Genomic DNA, 6,586 nt, shown 5'->3' on the forward strand with positions numbered 1-6,586 from the left:
CATTTGCATTTCGAGAAACTAGAGATAAATAGAAATAAGAAAACTCTCCTTGTCAATCTTGATGTCGTTTAGGTATATCGAGAAGGCCAACCAGTCGAGAGAAGAAGCCACCATCTTCATCAAATCTGAACTATCTGTAGAGAAAGCCACATCCCTAAAATCATTATCAATCATGCACCGCATAACCCAAATGAAAGCTTCTACTTCTGCATGTAATGGAGAAGACTACGCCAGAAATTGGAGGCTCCCTTAGTTGGTGAAGATCCTTGAAAGTAAGTGCAATACTATCCTGCACCTGCAAAAGGATCAGACGCTTTCCAAGTACATCTACGAAACACGATAACCTGAATAAACCGTTCTCCGAAACCGAAGAGATGAAACAAAAGGGGGTGATGGAATATCCTCATCCTCAGCCTCCACCTGAGCCTGCTGCCAGGTCATCACCTCCCCTTCCGCTATCCGGACATCCTCATTGGGGCGTTCATACAGATTCTTAAAAACTCGAGCATTCCTTGCTTTCCAAATATACCACATGAGCCAAGGAAAAGCCTCTAGTTGGGAATCCAGATTTTTAGGGGTCAGGAAGTGATCCACATTGGCATACATAGACTATGTCGGGAAGGAGTTCAGCCCCATCGGCAACTGTCCGGTCAGGGGACACACAAAATAGAGGCTTTTGAAAACCTTGGCAAACAGTGCCGCCATAATTGGCTAACAATGAATCTGGAACCTTGGCAAACAACTCCAATACTTTTGAAAGCCTTGGCAAACAATGAGTCTGGAACCTCAATCAGCCAACAAAGCCGAATTAAAACCATTGACATTCCTAAAACCCAAGCCGCCCCTCTGCTTACTACAGTGGAGCTTCTCCCAAGCTAACCAGTGCATACTTCCTGAATGACCATTAGTAGTCCACCAAAATTTTGCCACTGCACTAGTAAGTTTGGATGTGATTGTTTTTGGTAAATGAAAACAAGACATCACAAAAGTCGGTATAGCAATCACAACTGACTTAATCATCACCTCCTTACCCTTTTTGAAAGCAATTTTGCCGTCCATCCATTTGTCCGACTCTATAGCCTATCTCTAACGAAAGAGAAAACCTTAGTTTTGGACCCACCCAAACTCTCAAGAAGACCTAAATATGATCCCATGCCGCCAAGATTGGAAATCCCAAGCACCCCCTGCATCTCCGTCTTTGCCACCTCATCAACCTTATGACCAGATTGAATTGAAGATTTTGCGAAATTAATTTGCTGGCCAGAGACAGCCTCATACTGCTTTAAAACGTGCAAAATAGCACCACATTGATCCTTATCTACCTTACAAAAAATAGATTATCATCCGCAAACAGCAAATGCGTAACTGGTGGACACTAGTTGGCCACCTTAATTCTTGTAATCCGCTTATCGGCCTCCGCCTTACGGATATTTGCAATCAAGTTCCTAAATCACCTTGCATGTTCTCAGAAACTATTGTGATGTCGCACCCTGATTTATCATATAAAGGTTATAAATTCAATGTTACTAGGTTTATATTCCTGTAATTTTGGACAAATTAGATAGTTTGAATTTTTCTAAAATTGAAAGCTAACTAATATTACATGTATTGGTTTTTCCTCCACCCAAAGAAGTAACACGGCGTTTAGGCGCAGTCGGACAAATCTGTCTTATCTAGATGCCAAATAATAAATTTGAATTTGAATTTTCAGTTAAGTTTCCATTTTGGTTATTTAAGAAAATTTAATTCACGACAAAATATGTATCTGTTAATGGATCCATACATTGGGAAGACAGAAATTTCGCAGAGGCTGAAGTGAGATGCAAACATAATATGATAATTACATTTCGAATACAAAATATATAATTAATTGATGTATATATTGTAAATTTTTATTGAAAGGAACAAAATAGCATATAAGAAATACAAGTTCAGAGGAGAATATTTATTAAGAAACATTCATCAAAAGAAAAATAGGCTGAAATTAATGATAATTAATTACGGTTAGTATTTGTAAATATGGAAAAATTTCAACATTTCACATAATACTAAAAGACTAAAAGTTGAAGTGCTTCCAAGTCATATATATGTAATTTAAAAGAGACTTTTTTTTTTGGTTTATTGTTAAACTTTATACCAGATAAAAAATGTTTACATTTTACAATGCATCCCCAAATCTGTATGCCAGCGAGACCCAGATACTTTTAGCGAAGTCACATTCAAAAAATAGGTGGTTGTGAAAATCTAACCCGGAAGAGCAGAGAACACATGCTGCATGGACATACATTCCCCACCGTGTTAGCCTATCCCTCGTGGTTAGTTGTCCTTGGGCTGCCAAACAATGGATGAAAGAGAATCTTGGTACCGCCTCCTTGAACCAAACAGATTTAGCCCATGGAACAGTGAGAGAAGCATTCAAAATTTGCATCCAAGTTCCCTTGGAAGAGAATTTACCAAAGAAAGAGCATCAGGACTGCATCCATTGGAACCAGTCATAACCTCCTAAAGGAGATGGAGGGGCAACATGAGACAGAAAAATTTGCAGCAGTTCTGCTTGGTTAGACCTGACATTGGGAAAAAACCATTGGCCATCAAGTGTAGCCTCCCAAACTGTGACCTCTCGATGGATACGCAACTCTCTTGGTCCCAACTCGCCAAAGAGATCAACTAAAGGACCTAAGCTCGTCCACGAGTCAAACCAAAACAAAGCGTTTAACCCATCTCGCACATGACAACGAACCAATCTTTTGAAAGTAGACTTTCGCTTAATCATCTTTCTTATAGTCCAAAATAAATGAGGAGAACAGCCAGTAGTTCATGTTGCCAAAGACATTGAAGTCTAACCACTTTACCCAAAGAGAACCAGTCCTTGTGAAAAGATGTCACACCTGCTTCAGCCTGAACACTACGGCAAACTCTTCAAGGGAGCAAATGCCTAGTTCATCCTCGATTTCCGTTTTACAGAGATCCTGCCATGCTACACATGCACCTCTTGTAGAAGAGGTTACGTTATGGCAAGATGAAAACTTGGCTCCAGAAGTTAACTTTCCTGTAAATAACAAAGACAACGATAACTTGAGTTGGCTTGTTACTTTGCAATCCAACAATTGAACTGGCTTGTTATCTTTTGAATGAATGGTTGTTGAGTGGCCAAAGATAATTTAGTTGGGCTTAGAGGTAGCCCCAAATATCTTTTGGGAAAGGACCCAAGCTTAACGCCAACCGAGTCAGAGATTACTACGGCTTATGCATGTTCAGACGCTCGAACGAATAGCTCTGACTTTGCAAGATTCATGTCTAACCCAATAAAAGAGTGAAATTGTTGTAAGATTTTGCAAATGCTACGCAGAGAGTGATTAGACCCATCAGAGAAAACGAGGAGGTCATCGGCGAAAGCTAGTTGATTCAGGCGAGAAGAGATACACAAAGGATGTCTAGAGAACTTACCTTGCTCTGTCCCTGAGTCCAACATTCTTGATAGCACCTCCATTACCATGATGAAGAGGTAGGGGATATACAATCCTCTTGCCTTAAACCTTTCTCCCCCTTGAAAATACCCGCGAGCGCACCATTGATTGCAACAGAGAAATGCGGCATGGATATACACTATTGAATCCATGCTCTAAAAAGTGGTGGAAAGTTTTGAGCTTCTAAGATCTTGAAGATTAAATTCCAAAAGACTGAATCAAAAGCTTTTCTAATGTCCACTTTAAGCAATGAGATCTTAGGACACGAAGCTTTCTCATAGCTGAGGATCAGTTCAGAAGCCAGCAAAATGTTCTCACCTAGGCTGCACCCACTTAAAAACGCTGCTTGGTTTGGAGATATGCAGTCTTGGAGAACCAATTTTAACTGATTAGTAAGAATTTATGAGACGATAATCAGTAATGGATGACGCTTTAGGAGTTTTTGGGATGAGAGTGATAATCGTTGTTTTCAGATCCTTAAGAAGAAGATCATCCCTGAAAAACTCTTTCACGGCAAGGGTGAGATCTGGACCAACAATTGACCAAGAAGACTTGTAAAACTCTGTTGGATAACCATATGGTCTTGGGGACTTATTTGCTGGCATAGAATACAAAACTTCATGTATCTCTACATCAGTAACCTCCCTCAATAGTCCCTTCGCCTGAGCTTCCAAACATTTGAAAGGGAGAAGGTCCCGCAAATAATCAATTGCGATAGGAGCTGACAGTATGTCCATAGAGCCAAGGATAGACATGAAATATTCCACCGCATGTCTATTCAACTCAGCAGAAGATGAGATCTTCGTGCCATCTAAATCGGTGAAGAAATGAATATGATTCTGCGCATTCCTTTGAATTAACATCTTATGCAAGAAAGCAGTGTTTTTATCCCCAAGATGCAACCATTGGATTCAAGCTTTCTGCATAAAATACTTCTACTATGCTAACATTAACTTATTCCATTCCTAAGAAGCAATTATTTCTTCCCTTGCAAGAGTGGCAGAAGGAGAACTCAGTAGACGCCTTTGAATGATAGCAACTTCTTCTGCTTTCTCATGGACTCTTTGAGTGATCACACTAAAGTGAGACTTATTCAGTCTAAGTAAACACGGTTTAGCAGCTTCAGAGCACTGGCAAGTTTAAACTGGCTAGAACCTACAACAGATAGAGATTCCCACTCTTTTTGAATCTTTGCAGAGAAGTTAGGGTGAACTTCAACATAACAAAAAAATTTAAACGGCCTTTTAATCACACGGCGGAAATTAGGAGTCAAGAATAAGCATGGGGCATGATCGGATTGGTCAAGCTCGAGGAACTCAGCATAAGCATCATGAAAAAGATTAGCTTAGTGTTCGTTGATGAAAGTGTGGTCAATACGAGTATAGATAGGGTCTTCCTCTCTATGATTACACCAATTAAATGGGAGACCTTTAGCTGGTGCTTCAAATTTGACTCTTGAAGGGAAATCTTAAAGTTATTTACCCCTGAAGATCAACATCAGCGTTCGAAAAACTGGAGTGGTGTTCACTTTGTAGGATTTGGTTGAAATTACCAAGAAATTCCCAAGACTTTGAGATTAAGGAGTTGAGGAGTGAAGATAGGCTAGTTCGTTCCAAACTGGAACCCTCTCCTCCACCAAATTGAACCCATACACAAAGGACATTGTGAGGTTGGTGTTCTCTGCCAGAAGAAAGAAGCTCATAAACTCTAGGATACCATACCACCATTATTCTTGTCGTATGGTGACTATCAAAATTATCAAAGAACTACCAACAACGAGTAATGGCTGATATGTTTATATTTTACACTCTTTCAGCTTGCATTTTTTATTCATTTCGCTCTCTTATCACATTGTTTTACATCATTGATAGTTTCTTTTGCATAGAATGCATACTTAGGTAATTTTGCATTAGTCCTGCATTGCATTGTGCATTTTGGAGTATTTCAGGTGCTTAGAAAATGATCAGACTGTTATAACCGAATCGAGCCAGAGATGTGCATTTAACTTGAGGACCAACACAAGAATGAAGGCATGCGACTCGAGCACCACCTCAGGAATGAAGGCGTGCGACTCGAGCGCCACGACTCCGAATCGAGCACCACCTCAGGAAGGAAGGCGTCAGACTCAAGCGTCAGGATCTCCACCTCGTCTCAATCCAACCTCGCCATCCCGCTTGATCCGACATGTTTTGGGAAGAGAACCACTATCCCACTCGACCACACCAGCAGGAGAGACACCATGTGTCTTGACCGCCATGCGACTAGGCCACACTCCTAGGAAGATGCACCAGCATGCCACTTGACCACAAGCTGAAGGGACGCGCTCCGACTCGACCACGAGTAATGGACGAGGATACATGAGTTGAGCACCAGAGAAGCATAACACCTCTGACTCGACCGCACACATCATGAAGAGAGACGCTCCGACTCATCCAACCGGATTCTTGAACCACCTCTCTATATTGTCGTTTTGTGTTTTAGGGTTTTCTACTTTTTCTATAAATACTCTCTTTGGCTTTACCCAAAGGACATTGCGTTTATCCTAGGGTTTTATCTATAGCCACATAAAAACGTTCTGACTTTGTAATCAAAATTTCTCTAGATCTATTTTGTTTTTGCACTTGTTTCTTTGATCAATATTGCTCTATCCTAGGGCTTTAATGTTTTCAGGGTTTGTATACTTAAGTATCATGTTTTCTGGGTTTGAGTAGTGTTAGTGTTTTTGAAGATGGGATAGATTAGGTGGAGAATCTTAGTAAGCTTGGATTTGTATGTTTCCCGTTTGGATTAGGATTCTTAATGCTAATTGGTTACCGATCATCTGGCATTAGAATTTAGGCATTTCCACACCCACAAGGTGTTTGATGAAATGTCTTACCAACTAGTATCAATGATTTTCCTTCCTAGCCTAAAAGATTAGATGTCTAGGGTGTTTATTGACATAAATGAACTTGTTTGTAATGTTGCTGGTCATGGTCGAGGACGCGGACGTGGTCGTGGACGCGGACGTGGTCGTGGTAGGGGCAGAGCCCCAGTGGTTAATGATGCTGTGGAGCAGAGTATGGCAGCTGCGGGTGTTGGCGAGTCGCAGGGCTTTCAGGAGGGGTCCATGAGTGTGG

This window comes from Camelina sativa, chromosome 3 (assembly GCF_000633955.1).
Source record: "Camelina sativa cultivar DH55 chromosome 3, Cs, whole genome shotgun sequence".
Taxonomy (NCBI): domain Eukaryota; kingdom Viridiplantae; phylum Streptophyta; class Magnoliopsida; order Brassicales; family Brassicaceae; genus Camelina; species Camelina sativa.